The sequence below is a fragment of the Falco biarmicus genome, chromosome 2, assembly GCF_023638135.1.
Source record: "Falco biarmicus isolate bFalBia1 chromosome 2, bFalBia1.pri, whole genome shotgun sequence".
NCBI classification, from domain to species: Eukaryota; Metazoa; Chordata; class Aves; order Falconiformes; family Falconidae; genus Falco; species Falco biarmicus.
Genome location: NC_079289.1, coordinates 33,005,909 through 33,024,103, shown reverse-complemented (window position 1 = coordinate 33,024,103; position 18,195 = coordinate 33,005,909). Strand labels below are relative to the sequence as shown.

Genomic DNA, 18,195 nt, shown 5'->3' with positions numbered 1-18,195 from the left:
TTTGAGCAACCCAAAGTGCTGAGAGTGATGTAAGCCACTAACAATAACCACATATGTTGCACAACAGAATAAAGTTTTGAAATTAAGGAAAAGCGTATCACTTCTTGAAATAAATAGACTTATAGGCAAACAGATATGATCAAAAAAATTCAGAACTCAAAACTTTTCTTCACCTAAGGATTTTTAATGAAGGAAAACAAATGACTAAGTAGATTGCTAGTCAGACTTCTGCCTGGCATGAATTAAGCCACTGAAGTATACAATTTATAATAGAAACACCAACACACACCTTTAACTACAGCATCACGGCCAAATGCCACCATAATTAGGCTAGAAATGCTGTGCTTTTAGTCATGAATAGGATGTGCTCAGCCTTATTTTCTATATAGGATTATGCCATCCAAGCACAGGCACCAACACTTATTGAGAAATTCATTGAAAGATAACAACTGATTTAAAAGTGGTTCATGTAAGTTTAGTTAAGGAGCAACTTCAGAGATTATTTTCAATTACTGAGATAAAATCATGGCTTTTCTCAGGAGAAAAAAAAAAGTTTTTATATATATATACACTACATAGAACATATGAAAGCTTTAAGAATAGTCTGATTTCACAAACAGTATGAACCTTCTACTAATACTCCCTAACTCTGCTTTTCCCTCCCTCAAGTAATTTTCCCAATTATTTTCAACATTTTCTTCGATCAATTAATAAAAAGCAGGTTTTCTGCTGCACGTAGCAGGTTACCGAATTCCCTGTTACATTGAACGTGTTTACCCTGCTCTCAAGAATACTAACTGATAGTTTTATTTTCTTTCATCAGATCTGCAGGGCTCTGGCCAAGCATCAACAACTTCTGCACCAAACTCCTCGTTGATTTGAGAGAGCATGAGGGTGACAGGATGTAAGCACTAGTTCCAGTCCTTCTAAATTTGCATGAGGATCTGCAGGTAATAAACCAGAAAGCCTCTGTTAATCTGCATTTAAAAAACAGCTTTACAAGCTTGTCTTGAAACGTTGCAGGTCTGGAAAAAAGCACCATCTTCAGCTCCTCCAAATTCACTGTCAAACAGGTTAGCATCTTTATTTAATAAGTAACACATGGCATCCTTATCTGATGCAGATGGGATACATCTACACTGTCTACTTTAGATGTGTAACTTTCCTATGACCTAACCTTGTAATTGTAGGGTTCCCGCACACTCAGCAGATACTCAGACACCTGAAGCAGGCAATTCAGAGCTCAAGGGGCTGCACTACGCATTCTGTGTAAGCTCCTAATTCCAGCACTTCTGTTACATGCCCAGAGCGAGTCTGTGCAGTCCCTCCACACATTTCAGCACAGTACCACATCATGCACACTGTATGTAGGAAGCTGAGCCACTTTGCTACTTCAGCCTTCAACTCCACGAGTAAGAAAAAGAAATCTGCATAAGCAATATGCCTCTTTGGGCAACAGAAAGCCTCAGAAATTGAAGGGTGGGATACACAAAGAAATAAAGAAATGAGATTTATTTTCTCCAGCACAGAAACTTGGAGACATGTCATGAACATACATTAGCCTTCTTAAGGTAACTATTCAAGATACTGACATAGTTTACAGCGCAATCTCATCGCTCTCCCATCAGACCACCATTGGACTCATGCATGGCAGACCTGCAGCTCCACAGCAGTCTAACCCTTCTAATACATTCCATTTATCTTCCAAGGTACATTTAAAAAAAAATAATGCAATAATTTATATTCCAAATAGTAGAGTCACTAACAAGACACAGATCTTTTGGAGGTAAAAGAGGAAAGCGTATATGGAAGAACGTTTAAGGCCTTACTAGACTGGGGGAAAAAGCCTACCTTTGCAGAGAAAGTACTGCCATCCGTATGACTTTAAAGACAAAACCAAGGCTTTCTAGTCATAAGCCACCACAAAATTATTGGCTGATCACCTGCTGTCTTGCATGAACATCAAGCTGTTTCTCCAGCAAGATTTGTTCACTTACATTGCCCAAATGAATGTTTCTCTTAAAATAAAAAAAAAAAAAAAAAAAATAGCCCATTGAAAATAACTCCCTAATCTGCCATCCTTTCAATAGAACTGAAGTGCTCTTCACACACATAGTACACAAGCATCTTGAATTAGCAGGGCACTATTTTTAAATACATGAAGGATAAGATACGAAATTAGTTTCATGGGGAATGAGAACCTTAGAGATTATTTACTTTCCCTTAATTACTTTGACTCACCACTTATTTAGCTTTCCAATACTACTACTTATTTCACACTCAAATTTTGATACTGAAGACATATGAGCATGGCTTTTGAACATTTAAGATTATGGACCTTAATGATATATAACCACATTTCTAGAATTCACTTACTCACATAAAAAATAATTAAAGATACCATACGGTACAAATATTCCTTTCTTTGGAACAACTGTCTCCAAGTAAGGATCCCTATATAAAAGCAAGCACCTTTTTTTGAGCAAAAACATGAAAATTCTGACAACTGCACAAAACTATTACACTAGCCGCAGGCAGCCTCTTACAATACTACTGATCTTATATAATGTAAGGAGCAAAACAAAGATTATTATTCAAAAATTATTTTTGAAAGCAAGGAACTCAGGTAACTGGACAGCCTACCCAAGTCCCAAGCTGAAGAGAAGAAATTAAGTGTGGCCATAGAGCACTGCTGAGCTACATCCACTACCCAACCTGACTTCATATGACACTGGCACATTTCTGTTACTTGCACAGGATACGAAAAAAAAAGATAAGTTAGAGTAGATGAAATGCTATTCCAGAAAAAAGAGCACTTAGAGCAAATTTAAAATATAAAATTAACATAAAATAGTAATTAAAAAAAATAAGGTCTACAATCTTATTCCTGTAGAAAAAAACTAATTAGGATCTTTAAGACAGAGGCTTAGAATATAAAAAAGTGGGGAAACCAAACAGAAAGGATGAAGGGAGAAAAGAAAAGGAAAGTAATAAAGGCAACTGCATTAAACAGAAAATAGCAAGTCTGAAATATAAAATAAATGAAGGTCACAGTAAAAAGACATGGGACAGAGACACAAAGAGAAGGAGAAAGGAGAGTTATAAAAATGGAAGGAGAGAAGGGAAGACAAAAAGGGCTAGGGAGACAGACATACAGAAGGGATCACTTAAAATTAAAAACAAAACAAAACCAATAACAAAGAACAACCAAATAAGCAAAATACCCAAACAAACAAACAAACCTACCAACAACCACAGCTCTACATTCCTCTCCAAAAATTACTCTAGAAACCAGAGCTGGAACAAAAGTGAATTTCTTTCCATTGGCTAACAAAGCTTCATTCAATACTGACAGCTCAGGGTTCAGTCCTGTCTCTCTCAAGCAGTGGGACTTCTTGCCAGAACTTCTCAGCTCCCATGGGATTAAGGCTGAGCTGAAGCAATGCCTGAATGATTTTCCGCACTTGAACACCTGAGACACTGCATACCATAACATCAGCTCTGGATTTTTTAGGATGATTGGTCTTTATTAGGCAAGAGAATTAAGAAGTCAAAAATTGTGATGGTACTACACAGCAGCACATAGTACTGCCACCATGTATATGAAATCACAAGTTCTCTTATTAAGCTGAGTTATCAAACCACTTACTAGACTGTAAGGTACTAAAAATTATTCTATCAGCTGCCAATGACTAATCTATCAGAAAAAAATTATGGGCTGTTAGAGCAATTAGCAAAGGAATCATCATGAAATAAAGTGGATTTTCTGAAGCCTTTCCTGAAAAAGATGGTAAGAATAAAGCTTTGGGTTCCACTTTCCACCAGTAAATATTGCACCATTCCAACAAAACAACCATTGCAGTTGAGACGAAGAAGGAGCAGAGACCCTGAGAAGGATTTCTCAAATTGCTTATTAGAATATAATGAATATTAACAATAGACAGAACAAATTCTCTTGAGAATTGAGCATCACTGGGTTTTGGATCCCTTCTAGGCTGTTAAGGTTGCTAGGGAATACCACAGTTAATGCTGTATCTCCATACTGAAGAAGGGGGAAGGGTCTGAAAAACTGGATCTTAAGCATGGAGTTTTCTTTGTGCTTTGGAGAGAAAAAATCTGATGTTCTTGTAAAGCTTAAATAAGACACTTTCAAACTTAACAATACATTATCAAAGATAATGTTTAAAGAGGCATTGTGAGGAAGAACTTCTCTTACTGTGGTCAGGAGCAATACACCAGACTTGCCATTATACACACTCTTAGGGCAAGAAGCGGTCTACAAACCATAGCAGCTTTCTTTTGCTTTAACAGATAAAACCAACAAGTTTATTTTGTTTTAAAGAGATTATATGTCCATTTTTCATAGACCATTTAGAAAGGACATTGCTTTGGGCCTCCCAATGACAAATACACTGAGGCACCAGTAAGAGACAACACACTTTGTACTCCTTGACATGGATGAAAGAATTCAATTCAACTTTTATTTTTTCTGTCTGGAAAAAGAAATGGCTCAGAAAAATATTTTTTGGCCCTATTTCCCAATAACAAATCATTTATGATTTTCTGTCTCCATCTTCATCTGTTTCTCCTCCCTTTTCTTCACTAACTTTGGGTGACACTGGTCAAAGTGACCAAAACTGACAGAGGGCAGAGTCCCTTCATTTTCATGAAAATAAGTAGCTGAATAAAGGAGAAAAATAATAAACATCCTATGGTTTGAATGGTAGGTACTCAGCCTTGCATCAGAAAATCCACAGAGCAACCACCACCAAAAGAGAACCTGCAGAAAACAAGGTGAGGTTGGCTCCACACTCACACCACCATCATTTACCTGGTTATCCTCCCCATCCCTTAATATTCAAAACATCCCAACAAGGGAACTCTTAGTTACTGCAAGTATATAGCAAATACAGACACACTTTCATTGGCAACTGCTGTGACAGTTGATCTTCACACCACAGTATTATCTTAATAAACTGTCTCTCAGCCCCAGGGTCTTTGTTCTCATACAAGTGACCTACAGTTGGTCACCCTGGATCTTATACAAAGTATGAATAGCATAGAGGTTATATGAGTTAATTGCATAGTGACTGCAAAAATAGCGTGCTTGCTTCCTTTCAGCAATGTGGTCCTTCTCTACTGAAAACAACTGGAGTTACACTGTAATTCAAGTTGATGATACAACTGTATATCTGGGTAACTCTACCATTAGTTAATGTTACCACCACATGAGCTTGTCTATATGGTATTTGACAATGAAATTCAAGTTAAACAGCCTCCTCCAGAATACAATATTGAATTAATTAGGTAACTTGCTACATATTTAGAAAATGAAGATTAATATGCCTTTTATAATCATATCAAAATCCTACGGAATAAGAACCAGACCAAAACTTGTTATTGTTGTGTAACTCATGAATATCTCTTGAATTACTCAAAATGTAAATCACTGGAGATCAGAATCTGACCCAATACATCTTAAAAGAACATCTGACTCGTTACTCATGTAAAAAGGATGCAATCTCCATCAACACACCATGCACAGGATCCAATTTGTTTCCTGGGAGAGTTCAAAGTTCTCTGTCAAAAGAACTTAGATTCTGTTACTCCTACCATATTACGTTATTTGTATTGGTCTACATGCTACTTTTGCTACTGGTTATGGAATGAACATCTGGAGAAAAGCAGAAACTGGTGTCTAATGCACACTCAGCCTTTTCCCCATGCGCTTCCCAGAACTCGGGCAACTTTCTTCCTCTGCAGACAGCCACTGGAAATACTGTAAAAAGTCCATAAAGCTTTTACTAGCTAAAACAAATGACAGACTACCGAATTCACTTTGTAACATGATTATTCCTCCAACATGGTCCAAAACTGACAGCATGCAACTCTAAATAAAATACACAAAAATGTCGGAGCTGAGTCACAAGTCTCTAAACAGTTTAGTCTGCCATTTTTTTTTTTAGTCTATTTTTAGTTGTGCTTTAACAACTTGGAATATGTCTACACAAGCTTTTTGAAGACAGATTAGTTTTCTCTCTACCTATGCTTTACGACACTTTTGCACCAGCCAGGCCTGAACCTCAAGTTGTGTTAGCAAGGGATTATGGATGAAAAAGTGAATTTATCAAAAATGTTTCAAGCCTAACAGTGCAGCATGACAAAATGCTCCACATTGAGCTGGGCAGGGAAGAAAATATTTTCAAGCCTGAAATATCCATGTTCAACTGCCAGTGTCCCTTATAACTTGACTGCTACATATTCCACTGTTCTGACACAAACAGGGCTAACAGACTTATCTTCTGGATTTCAGTTTAAGTTATGAAACCACACTCCTTCTGACTGTTCCACTTCCTTTTATCCCACTCACTCTAAGGCTTGGTGAGAATCACAGACAAACAGAGCTGGAAACAACTATGCAACGAGATCAGTTAAATCCTTTAAAGACAACACAGTTCTATCTACCCTGTTCTTGAATACTTCAACTAGTAAAGGCCCTACAATGTTCACACAGTCCATTCTGGGACCCCTCTGCATCCCTACCAGTACAATAATTTTACTAAACTTGTTATTTCTTGCAACCTGTTCAGCCTATTACTTTTACTCTACTCACTGTGGACATTGCAGACTTTTTTAACTCTTATGTCAGACTTCTTCCTCTTCTCCACCTTCATTCAAAGCATTAATATTGTCATTCGGTTTCCACAGCTGCTGAGACCTCCTTCAATACTTTCCTCAAATATTTGGTGTTATTTATTCGCAAGATAGGGGAAGAAAGTTTCCACTGGAACTGCAGTGTCATCAGGCTGTAGCTGGTCAAAATCCTTCTGAAACCATCATTACTTGCCTTCCTAAGATTGTCAATTCTCTGGGGAGTACATTGCTTCATAAAAAAATTTTACTAAAGACACATTCAATTTCAGTTTCAATAAAAGTGCATTATTCAGGACCACAGAGTAGAGGCAAAAATAAAGACAAGATCTTCCTCAGAGGATGCCCAAGAGTAACTGAAGGAAGAGAGCATAAATACTCTTTTTTTCCAGCCAACTCCTAATTACACAGATGGTTCTTTCTCACAGAGATGAACTCAGCATCAGGACAAACCTACTTCAGAAGTTCTCATTTCAATTTGTTTCTGCTACTACTACTACGCTTGCTCCTCAGGCATTTACAGAACACCTCCTTGTCACACAGTCATCCCATGGCATCCCTTAGTGACATGGCTGATGTTACAGAGGTCTGCATTTTTCCTTGAATGGATGCTTATAACCACTCTCTGAACACTTCTGATATTCACTGAACCACTCTGCATTTATAGAACTACTGTTTTATTTCAGGTTTGAGGGTTTAGTTTTGCATCTCCCTTTTCCTTCATCCATTTAACAGTGAACTAGTGAATTTAAATGTCTTTGAAAGAGCAGTACACACAGGCTTACATCTCATCCTATATTTTGTGTTATGCTGACAGCAGTGTTAGCACAAAAGGAAGTTTCTCATCAAGTTTGAAGTCTTCATTTTCCTAGTGTTTAAGATAGGAGCAGCTATTGTTCTATGCCCTCCCGGATAACAATGACAAACCGATTCCTCTAGAATGAAATGACGTTGAAGAGCCACTGAAACAACTAGAACAGTGACTTCAGTGATCATCACAACTATATTTCAATGATGACAGGGTTGTCAAAGCATCTCATCTTTAAGATTATCAAATTCAATCTTCTGCTTTCAGTTCAATATTCAGTTTCATCTCACTGCCTGTCTGACATTGAGGAACCAAAATAAATGGATTTTCTGCATGATTTCAAGATGACCACTAGTCTTTTCTGTCTAGCTACTTGTGCAACATTTATACTTTAGGTATAGAAGAATTGTTTGATTACAGTGGGTTGACTGACTCACTTCACACTAGTCCCCTTATTCTTGGGCAAGATGAGCCTGAAAATTATTACTTTTATCATTTCTATTTTATTTGTAGTATATAGCACCAAACAGAATCAACTTTGTTGTTATGGAAAAGGTAAACTAGGTGCGAGACTGGCACACTTGCCCTACACAAAGCTTCCCTGTCAGATTTGCTGCCTACTTGCAGATTTGAACAAACGAAGCCTGCTCTGACCATGCACTTCTCCATTCTCTTCCTTCTCATCACTATCCACAGAGAACGGATTACATTAAGCAGCTACACCATTCTTTCATTACCAGAGAGCCGTCTTTCCCTTTTTCCCCAGCAACTTTATGCAGTTACGTAATCTCCCTTAACATCTTCCAAGAAACTTAAAAAGAAATCCAATTTTTCAGCCTTTCTCTTTTACTTAAAACACCTTAATAGTTTCCTTCCCAGGCTGAAATGACAGCTGCCTTCTATTTTGCAAAGAAAACAATATAAACTACACGTTAGGTATGTTCTGCAAAATGATACAGAAGTTAAACAAACGCATCATGAAAAACAAAACCACAAACCCCAGCTAATGACATATGCACTGCACCTGGTTTCACATGTTTTTCTGTGACAGTATTAACCCAGGGGTCCTCAAACCTTTTAACCAGGGGGGTGGCGCACAGATGAAGTGGCAGGCAGTCATCTGCGGCCAACCGCCGGGGGGGGTGGGGTGTCTGTAAATACCGGGGGCCAGATTGAGGACCCGGGGGGGCTGTATCTGGCATGCAGGCCATAGTTTGAGGACCCCTGTATTAACCTTACAGAACTGGCAAGAAACTGGGTAGCTAAGTACACTGGCAACAGTACACTGAGGCTTTGACCTGTAGCATATCAGCTAAAGTTTAGTCCAGCTCCCTCTAGGAAATGAAAACACATGCTTTCCCACAGGCTGTTGATGAAATAAAATGGTAATGGTTATGTGGTTCATACAAAATGGCAGATTACATTGCAGAAGAAGAGTCACCAGCATAAAGAGTATTTTCTCTTACTGTTAAGATCTGAATAAGCTTGAACCAAAAAGCTGGCCAAGGGTGCCTTCACTTGCTAAAATGAAATTAACCTAAGCAATGTTCATTTTAGGCCAGCTAATGGAAAAGCAACATAAAGATGCTAACTCAAACATACTTTCCAGGACCTTTAAGTCTTCAGCTTTCACATGTAACAGCCTGCCACCAACATCTCTGTTTATGCTCTGTGTGAAGACGGTGGAAGCCAGATGTGGGGGTGCTGAAAAGGCATGAGGAAGCATGGATAGACCACCCATTTACAGCTAGTAAATCTGCACAGAGTGTTTTTTACATCCAGGTGCCCATCATCCTTATCTGCCAGCAGAGGACCATAAACACACACTTTTTTTGATGCATCTATAACCATACCTCCCTGGGCTGTGATCTCAGCAGATTTCACTGCTAAGCAAGGGTCACACCTCCAAGGAAAACTCTCAATAAACTAAGTGGATCACTTATTCAGTAAATGCAACTCTTTCTTCTGAGTCAGTGTTGAAGTAATGCCAACATCCATCATAAGTCATCAGAAGAGATTAATTCATGGATCTGTGCCACCAAAAAACAGGCTTGTACCACTGCAGAATGAGAGGGAACTGCTTCACTTGGTAAAAAATAGCAAGCTCTTACTCTATATGCAGAGGAGCCACTCAGTTAGGATATAACAGTTTGACAGAACATCGGACCAGCAAAATATTAGGAAACAATCTGCTACTTTTAGATGAAACAAACTTACTTGTCATCGCTGAAATACCTCCCCTAAGGGCACAAGTACCACTGCCCGCTCCAAGAGCATGCCTTCATTCTGTTTATTGCATTCCACCTTCCTAGATTCACCCCACGCCTTTATCAGCTACTTTATTTCATTTCTTCTTTGTTTCCCTAACAAAATGCTTCCTAACAGGAATGGGTATGCGTAAACAGAGTTGGACAAAATACTGTTAAACCTTCACTATTCTACCCTAGGCAGAGCTGTTATGTCCTAAAGCATGTTTACACTGTGTGTGGTGCGCAGACTCCTTTGAAATCTACATAAAGCTAATGTGTCATACCAAAATAGTTGTATGTTATCCACTCCAGCCATGGAGGAACTGCTCGTCATCATGTATCAATGAGATCTAGTATACCAAATCCCACATCCTAAATGCTAATACTGTTAGAAGTACCTGTACAAAAACGCTTTAAAGCCTCATTTAACTCTAAAAATACAGATCTATTTACATAAACAAACCATAATTAAGATTGTTGTTGACCTCGTTTCTCCCTGCAAAGGCGACAGAATAATAATCTTACATTTACACACCATCTTTCAGTCTAAAGAATTCCATCCAAGTCTGATCTTAGACATACAGAAGAGCATTATTAACATACACAAATAATCCTAAGTAAACCAATCTACCCAATTTCATTACCAGCAACTACCAAGCTTGATCCACTCAGTCATATGGGTTCTTTTCATCTACCTTACCCACCCATCTATGAACTATCCACCCATAAAAAAAACCTGTCCATCTAAAATCAGCAATGCATTGGCAACAACTTCAGTCACAATCCTTATGTTATGCCTAAAAGAACCCCAGCTTCCTCCAGCTTCTCAGACCCCCTTCACCAACACTATCAACCAGCCCCCAGAGACAAACACCAGCAAGGCTGAACCTGGTTTAGCGGTCGGAGGATTTGGCTTTAAGTAGTTATCTGGGGTGTATTGGGAGTCTGCTGTTTTTTCACAAACAGACCAACATTTCCTGTTTTATTCTCCACACAGAAGACTTAAACCCAACTTCCACAAGTTCAAAACACCCTTTTCTTGCACCATCAAGTACTTAAACCAAAGGTCAGTCTCACCAGCCAGCTCTGCCCCAGATTAGCTTTCCCTTGTATGTGGTACTCCTGCAAAATCACTGTTTTAATCATTATCACACAAGAAAGGGTTATTCTGAATCACTTGTTTTTACCTTATGGTTACCCAAAATAGGCCTTGTTTAAACAGTTGGCTGTCAGGTATCCAATAAAGCATGGCAGAGGGAAATCCATCTCCTCCCCTGTAATTGGCATGGCTGTTGGAAAACATTCCCTGATGATATCAGTCTGCATGGTTTTTTTCTGAATACTTGCTTCGAGTAAAATGAATTGCAAGAAATCGGTGCAACAACATTATTCCAGGCAAGGCTTCCTCAAGAAAACTGCCATTACACATTGAACCTGCATCTTCCCAGTCTAAAGCAATGCACCCTGGGGAAGATCATCTATATGTCTCTCTTTCTCTCTCAGCCTCTTCCAGAAAACCCGCCACTGATGGCAATATTCATCAGGACTTGCACTGCACACAGACTAGCCAGATCACAGGAGACAGCTGTTAATGAGATCAGGGCATCATGATGGGGGGATAGGAAGGAAGCAGTAGTACCTGCTATCCATCATTGCTACCTGATGGCAGTAAGCTTTTTTAGATGATTAAACAAAACGCTGCAGAAACTGTCAACAAACAAGAAGCTGTCACCTCTGTGCCCTCTACACCACCCCAGGATGCTCATTGTTTTCAAAAGGGAAAATAAATGAATTAATAAACCAGAGCTGTTTACTGAACAGCTACTAAAAACTAATACTGTAGCTGATCTTTTCACATCCACCACCCCAACACTGACACAACCTGAACCCATATGATGACCCTGTTCGAGTCATGCCTTTATAAAAGCATAAACCCTAGCTGTCTTGGCACTGGAAACCACCTGGCCAAAGTACCAGCATTACTGTTTGAGAAAAATCAAGTCAAGCCCAGTATCTGACCTAGTTTCTCTTGTAACCTTCATCTGAAACTAGAATGAAACAGACATGGAAAAGGGCTGTTAGATACTGTACTCCATCTCCTTAAAAATACAGAACTGCATCCTCCAGTACATTTGCTAGGGACCTGCCTACCCTTATTTTAAATATCTGAAGGAAGAAGGGCTCTCACTACACCTGGTCTAATATAGGCTCCAATAGATATTTTTGTCATTTTTTCCCAGAATTCATCTTAAACTTTTATTTCCTCAATCTCTCCATTTAGTCCTAGGCAGTCTCTCACATAATGCACCAAAAAAAACCCAGATTCCTTTGACTAAAATACATTTCAAATATCTACATGTAGTTAAACTATCTCCCCATACTCACTGCCAGCCTAGAATTACATCTGTTTTTGAATACTTACCTTCAAGATAGTTCCTCCAGACCCCCAAGTATTTTGTTGCTGCTCTTTAAGCTTCAGTCAAATTGGCAATACCTTCCTGTTGATATGATATTCAGAGTTTTCAGATGTGTTCATGGCAGATTCTTATAAAAAGGGAATCCCACTTCTTTGTTCACGGACACAGTACCATGCTGTTCTATAATCAAGTCATGAGGCAGACTTATGTATTACTTCCTGCTGGGTCTTAATTTTAGATCCCTTACAGCATTGCTATTACCCGTCAGTAAGTTGGACACCCCTTGCCCTGCAAACTTGCCTTTTCCTCAAATCTGTTCCCTTCACTCTGCCATCCTGTAGGAATTCTCCTGAAGTTCTGGCTACACCAAAACAAAGACATCGGTTTCAAAGGTTATAGGTTTTGCTGAAGGCCCCTATTCAACAAAGTGTTGAATTACATGCCTAACTTTAACCACATGCTTAAATCCAGTTGATCGCAGCAAGCAGAGATGAGCTTAAGCATACATTTAGAAAAAAAAAAAAAAAAGTTAGGCATGCAAGTCAGTGCTTTGCTGAACCAAATCCTCAGTTTCTGTAATCACTTGGGTGGTTTATTTTCCATATTTGGCAAGAATTGACATCCCAATGCTTTTATGTTATGGGATTTAAAAATGAACCTTCAAAAGAGTCTAAAACTGTCATCATCCTTTTGTTCCTTCCGTAAAATAAGAAAAGGAAATAAATACCTAAGTAAATATGCAACAGTACAGTAAGCATTAAGCCTATAGGATTTAAACACACAGTAAGTAACTCTATATTGTTGTTGCTGCAGTACCCTCTTCAAAAAAAAAAAAGTCGCTGTGAAAAATTTGGAAAAGCATGTGTATCTCAGTAAGATATCCAGCACGTTCACCAGCAGCTCATTAGCCACAATTGTCATTGCGTAGTTAAACGGAGAGAACAAAGCTGTCCATTGCTTAATTACTACCTACCAAATGCCTTTAAATGCAATGGATTTAACTCACTGTTCCACTAAAGATGGATTTTTAGGGGGTAGAAGGAGCAAGAAGGTATTAGTCTTTGGTTTTGGTCACGGGCTGGCTATTTCCACTAGTCGCCAACCCACATGACAATGGATGTAAGATTTTACATTCACCACCAGCAACAAACACAGTTGGCATAATGGAATTTTGTGGAGCCTATTTAAAATCATTTCCAAATGTCTTCCATTGTTTACACGCAGAATACTTCACGACCTTTCTCTTCGTTTGTACTTTTTGTTTTCTTTGCTTTCTCTCATTCTGACGCCTGGTAAACACAGGCAGAGGCTAAGTGGGGACTGCAATCAGGCAGCCATACCAAGCTTAATCTGTGGACTACCTAATTGTAACATTAAAGGTTTGGGAGGAGCACCATCTGAGAAAGAAACAGAGAAGAAAAATTGGAAAATGATTACTTCCTCTCAATCCATAAAGCCTTCCAAAATTCAATTAACATGTTCTAGACTAAACCATCCACACATGCTATGGCCCTAAAATGCATTATTTCAAATATAGAGAAGAAAGTAGCTGCTCATTTTTATTTTTCAGAATTATAATATTATCTGACCATTCCACTTCCATCTTTTGTTATTGAAGTAGTATCTGTTGTAACACTTTTGTACCTCAGTACTTGAGATGAACCAGAAAAGTATCTATAGGCAATATAAATAAATTGTACATGACTGCATATTGGATTTGTTAAATAATGCTGTGAACTCCAAAGTCACTCAGAGAATGCTGTTCCCACACCTACCACAAATACTGTTTTTAATAATGCATACATGATTGAGTTCGCTGTCCTCCCCACAACAAATTTTTCTTGTGACTATAGTTTCCCAAGTGGAAATAATACCTTCACTTTCACAGATTCACTGATGCAACCAATAGGAAAAGTACAATTGTTGGGGTTTTTTTATAGTGTGACTGCTGTAAATACCACTAGATAGCGAAGACTTGCAGGTAAAACTCTGTGAACAACTTTTTGCCACTCTCTCCTGTAAAGGAAGGAAAGGTGCAAAGAAACAAAAGCTTAGAAACTCCTCTGCTACACTGTACGTACCCATCTATGCCTACTCACCTCCTTTCCCTACTGCAGTTTAGCATCTCCAGCAGCCTTCGAAGCATGAACACTTGCTGGAAAGCTGAAACCCGGCAGGCAGTAAGCACCGATACCGGGTCAGATCCACAGCTTGCACTAATGGATTTTTTCAGATAGATGGCAGTGCACAAAGTGCATCCGAGATTGGTCCAGGGTTGAGATGCCATTTCAATGCTCAGGCACTTTAACGAAGGGAATTACTGCATTATCAAAAGCACTTTTAGAAAGCTCATGACTTAGGACCTGATCCTGTGCACCGTGATAGTTCTAGCTCTTTTGAAGGGGTGAACCGGGTGCCCAGAACGTAAACATGGCAAAGCAGCATTTAGGATTTTACTTCCCATTCCTGCGAGTGGCAAAGGATTTTTCTTTCAATACATTGTAACAAATCAGTTTTAAAACACAAAGCTAAAGGATGGAAAACAAGACAAAGTCCAAAAAGATACTTCATACTGGATACAGGACATGAAAAATCTGATTTTCAAGAGTCTGTAATGGCACAGATTCAGAAATAGTCCAGCAATAAGAACAGGGTATTTCCAATCACCCTTACTGGCAAAAATTCTACAGTTACTACTTAATTTTGTGCCCTTTGCGTTCTAACAGACACTGTTATTAAGCTAAGAGAGCAGAGTGAAATTATAACCATTTAACTGCATCTACCCCAGCAAATCCCTTTCTCACAAAAGGAAAACATTAACAAAGCAGCTGAAACAAATAGGGGTAAATCTCACTGCACAATTACCAGCTCTGTACCTTACTACTTGGGGGTTTTGACATATAGCTATCATGAAGTGGAAGCATCCACCATCGCTTTGTTTTCTGTTTGCAGTAGGGGGTTGCTAGGAAACAAAATACTATTGTCTGATTTCATGATCTATTGCCTGGTTTGCCTGGCAATAGAGTCTTCTAAATCTATTATTGGATTATTTGATATTTTACAGAGAGATTAAGACTAATGTTGAAAAACATGCACACAGAGAAACAGTAAAAAATGCCTCAAAATTCAGGGGAAAGGATGTATATGGTCCAGGTCGAGGAAGACAAACTATCCTGAGAAAAGATGAACTTAAGCAGTCTGGTGATATTTATATACGCACACACACGTGTATCGGCATTCCTCGACTGTGTCTGCAGTTTTGCCGACTTGTCAAAGACTCTCTTGATTCTGAGGATACAAAACGTTCTCTTACTACTCGAGAGCTACTGTACATAGCAAGTTCTGTAAATACCACATGCTGCAGAAAGCCTGGTGCGGGCGAGCACACACGCCAGAGTCGTTTTTGTTCTTGGAATTCAGCTCAGGGTTGTTTCAGTGCCTTGATTTCTTTATGTAATCATTTTTTTGCACATTTGGACAGATAGAAGAGTTGGACACAATTCCCTACTCTCCTCCTCCCTCCCTCCCTCGGTCATAACATATTTAAATAACTAAATAAATAAATAAATAGGTAGATAAATAAATAAAGGCATCAGGAAAAGAGATCTAAAATTGAAAACCACAATAGCAAAATTCACATATTTTTTTACAGTGGCACGTCTTTGTAAAGTGATAGATTAAAAGATTATTAAAACCAGACAAACATGGGTGCCTATCAAGGAATCCCCACAACACAACAGGAGACCTCAACAAAAAACCAATCATACTTAAAAGCTGAGAGACAGATGAAGAGAGTTCGGCACAAAGCCACAGAGAAAAAGGTTTTAAATAAAACCTGCAGAGTAGTTATTGTTCTTTTATGTATATCTACAATTTCACACCATGTACAACATGCACTATTTCAAAGTCCTTTCAACTTATTAATGTCTATGCATTTTATCATTCCATTTTAAATCTGAGGAAAAAAATGAACGAGGTACATTGCAAAAGACATCAAAGCTTTTGACACACTACTGCAGAACTTCCAGTGAATAATAATAAAAAAAAGAAGTATTAATACACAACATAGAAAATACATGATTAATGGGAAGGATCTGAGAGCTTTTCTTTCCTGCCCATGGATAGATTCATTCAGCCCCTAACCTGCCTTTCAGAAACCAGGAATCCTCACCAAAAGCACATTTAGAATTAAAGAAGAGAAGAGTAAAATCTAAGAGAGCTTTTCCCAACCCAGACAACAACAAGGTACTTCAGCGATTAAATCAAAGCAACGAGAGATGGACACGACCCACAACCAATCCCACACCTCGCCAGGGCAGGACACGGCTATTCCCTCAGCTGGTAACCCACTACAATAACATTGCTGGGTACCAAACGGTGCCCAGCGGCTCCCGCGTCCCTCACTGGTCGCACACCGAGATCCTGTCACCTACAGTTTCGCTGAAACCTGTTTTTAAGCAGTCACTCAAGGAACGGAGAGAAAAGAGGAGGAGAGGGGTGGGATAGTCACCTCTCGAGCTGTCACCAAAAACTGTTCTTGCAAACTGCAGGGGAGCTGCGGGGGACCTCGCAGCGGCAGCTACCTAAGTCTCGGGGGGAGAGCAGCGCTCGCGAATGGGAAGGACCCGGGGGTCCGACCGCGGCTGCCCTGGGTGCGCTGCCCGCCCGCCCACGCCTGTGCCCCGGTAGGCGGCTGCCCGGCGCGGAGGGGCTCTCCTCGGCGGGGGCAGCGCTGGCGCGGGAGCCCCCCATCCTCCCCGCCGCTGCAGCGGCAACTGCAATTAAAAAAAAAAAAAAAAAAAAAAAAAAAAAAAAAAAAAGGGGTGGGGGTGGTGTCAAAATAAATAAATAAATAGCCCGCTAGCAGAAATGCCAAACCCTGAGCATACAAACCCCCAACAACAACAAAAACCAGGCGCCCAGGAAAGCAAACTTTCTGACTCACCGGGGAGCCAGTGCCCGGGGGGGGCGGCGGGCAGAGGCGGGGGCGGCGCACGGCCCCGCGGCGCCGGGGGAGCAGAGCCGGAGCCGGGCGAGGCGGGCGCCGCCGGCGGGGCTGGGGCAGCGCGTCTCGCTCTGCTCCCACCGCCCTCCCCTCCCTCCCGGCCCGCCGAGTTCCTCCGCAGCGCCTCTCCGGCCTCCCCCGCCGGGAGCCGCCCGGGGCGGGCTGCCGCCGCGGGACCGCCGTACCTACCGGCTGCCGGTGCGCGGCCGCGGAGCAGCGGGAGCCGCCGCCGCCCCCCTTCGGTGGCTGCCGGGTCCGGCGGTGCTGCAGCAGGCGGAGGACGCCCCGCGGCGGCGGGGAGCGCGGGGCCGGCGGCGCGGGATGCCGGAGAGGCGGCGGCCGCCGATGTACAGGCAGCGCGGTGCCTCCGTCTGTGTGTCTGTGCGTGTGCGTGTGTGTGTGCCGGGGAGGGATGCTGCAAGGGACCGAGGGAAAATTCTCCCCTCCTAGCAAAGCCGCCGACAAATGGCAAGGCAGGTGTGCAGGGAAGGCACAGCTCCCGGAGGACGGGGAGGAGGAAGAGGAGGAAGGGGGAGAGGGGCGGTGAGGAGGGCGGGGAGCGCGCAGCCCGGCGGCGGGAGCTGCCGCGGGGCGTCACGGCGTCCCGGGGGCAGCGGCCCCGCCGAGGAGGTCCCGGCTGCGGCCTCCGGGGCGGGTGCTGCGGCCGCCAGGAGCGGGGTGAAGCGGCCGCCAGGAGCGGGGTGCAGCCCCGCCGCCGCAGCTGCCGGCGGGGAGCGCTCCCTGCTCCGCTTGCGGGTGGCAGTCGGCGGCGGGCAGCGGGGAGGGGGCCCTGCAGAGCGGCCGGGGCGGGAGCGGGGGACGCCCTTGGGGCCGGGAGCGCCCCAGACACCCCCGGCAGCGCTGCCGCAAGCTTTCCCCGAGGCCCCCCCGCAAACACACCCGGGCGCTGTTCACAGCGTTCTGTGCAGCTTTGGGAGCTACACCCGTCCGATGGGACCAGAGCTTTCTCTGGAAAGCCAGCCGTAAGAAGTAGTTGCATGTCTTCTCTACAGAGGCTACCCGTTCACCGTGGCTTGAAACCAGCACACCTCAGGGGAAACCCTT

At 41.6% G+C, this 18,195-nt stretch overlaps 1 protein-coding gene across 4 annotated transcripts in view; it reads right to left on the bottom strand.

Annotated features, from left to right (window-relative positions):
- Window positions 1-17,603, bottom strand: part of ENOX1 (ecto-NOX disulfide-thiol exchanger 1) — a 369,768-nt gene extending 352,165 nt beyond the window's left edge. For 3 of the 4 annotated variants that reach the window (XM_056329606.1, XM_056329607.1, XM_056329604.1), the window contains exon 1: window positions 17,320-17,603. The gene's annotated coding sequence lies outside the window, so the exon portion shown is untranslated. Of the gene's footprint in view, window positions 1-17,070; window positions 17,284-17,319 lie in introns of those variants that run through there. The other variant, XM_056329605.1, reaches the window with a different exon arrangement.
- Window positions 17,604-18,195: the final 592 nt, after the last annotated feature.